Genomic DNA, 1,801 nt, shown 5'->3' with positions numbered 1-1,801 from the left:
TTGGACTGCCATCTGTCAAAAATGGTGTAGGGTTTCCTGTTTGGGCAGGGGGTTGGGCTAGATGACCTACAAAGTCCCTTCCAACACTGTTAATCTGTAAAGATTAGGGGACTGGAGGCTAAAACATATGATGAACCATGAATGGTTGCAGGAACTGGGCCTGGCTACTCTAGTGAAGAGAAGGACCAGGGGAGAAATGATAGCAGTCTTCTAATATTTGAGGGGCTGCCACAGAGAGGAGTAAGGGGTCAAGCTATTTTCCAAGGCACCCAAAGGCCAGACAAGGAATAGTGGATGGAAACTGATCAAGGAGAGATTCAACCTGGAAATAAGGAGGAATTTTCCGACAGTGAGGACAATTGATCAGTGGAACAATTTGCCTCCAGAAGTTTTAAATGCTCCAACACTGGAAGTTTTTAAGAAGAGATTGGACTAACCATTTGTCTGAAATGGTGTAGGGTTTCCTGCCTAAGCAGGGGGTTGGACTAGAAGACCTCTAAGGTCCCTTCCATCTCTCTTCATTCTACCCTATTATCAAAATCAAGCAGCTCTCTGCTACAAAGCAAATCTCAGCCGAAACTGTTTCAGGGTTTAGCCACTGAGGTAGGCTCCACTGAATGCTGGCTGCCAATCAGTTGGGTCAGAATTGACTTGTGTCACAAAAACATTGATAGGATTGAAACAGGCCAAGCTGACCCTTTGGCTCCAGGGTTCTCCTTGGTTTGAATATTTGGAATTTTAACAAGTTCCAGCTTGAAGACCACACATTCTTCAGTAGAATCCAAAATGTAAGGAATGAAAGGAAATATAACTGATGTCTTCCCTCCACCCATTCACCACAATTTTGAGACAATCTCCCTTAGATGCTTTGCAAATCCCGATCCATCAAAATCTTTTGGTTTCAGGCAGTTATCAATGGAAGAAAGTTGCAGGGTCTCCTTTTGTGGATGACACCAAACTGATGGAGAAATGGAACTTTCTACCACAGGGTTAGTCAACCTCAACAACTATTTTAAGATGGGTGGACTTCAACTCCCAGAATTCCCCAGCCAGCATTTCACCTGAATTCTGGAACTTGAAGTCTCCACATCTTAAAGTTGTTGAGGTGGAGATACACGGTTCTAGAACAAGAAGAAGCCATTGCAAGCATATCGGGCCCTTGAGGGGTATGCCCGGGGGAATTCTAGCGGGTCGGACCGGTTCTATAGAACAGGTGGTTATGATTCTGCACAGTTTGGAGAAATGGCAATTCGCGCCCCTGGCTGGTCATGGCCCCCTCCGACTTCTCCTCCCCTCCCTCCCCAGTCAGTCCTTATCACACATGCCCGACATCGCTGGCTGCCTTCTCCCCCCGCCCAGGTACTCTTTCAGGTGTTTCTTTTTTTCCTCCCGACAATCAGCTATTCCAAGATCAGCTGTGCTGGAATCCCCCTGCTGTCTTCCTGCTTTCCCCAGGAAGCTTCCCTGAGGCCCAGGAGGCAAAAAATATGAGGGGGGGCATGTTTTGCAAAAAAGAGAAGCAACGCCCACCGGGTCACATGGCCACACGCACCTAGTCACGCCCACAGGACCAGTTGTTAAAAAAATTGGAATCCCACCCCTGGGTATGCCAGGAACTGCACTCCAAAATATGGATTGAGACAGAGCTAAATCTACTTCTGAATACAATTTAAACTCGGTTAAAAAGTGAACTAATTAAACCCAATGGATACAATTACCATGTGTGCATTGAATACTTTCCCTACTGCGATATAAAAAGTTACAGATGGGAAGGCTAGCAGCATTGAGTCCTGGCCTTTTT

The sequence above is a fragment of the Pseudonaja textilis genome, chromosome 11 (assembly GCF_049901715.1).
Source record: "Pseudonaja textilis isolate UNSWEBS1 chromosome 11, rPseTex1.2, whole genome shotgun sequence".
Taxonomy (NCBI): domain Eukaryota; kingdom Metazoa; phylum Chordata; class Lepidosauria; order Squamata; family Elapidae; genus Pseudonaja; species Pseudonaja textilis.
The sequence above is the reverse complement of the archived record's forward strand: the minus strand, read 5'-3'. Positions refer to the sequence as shown.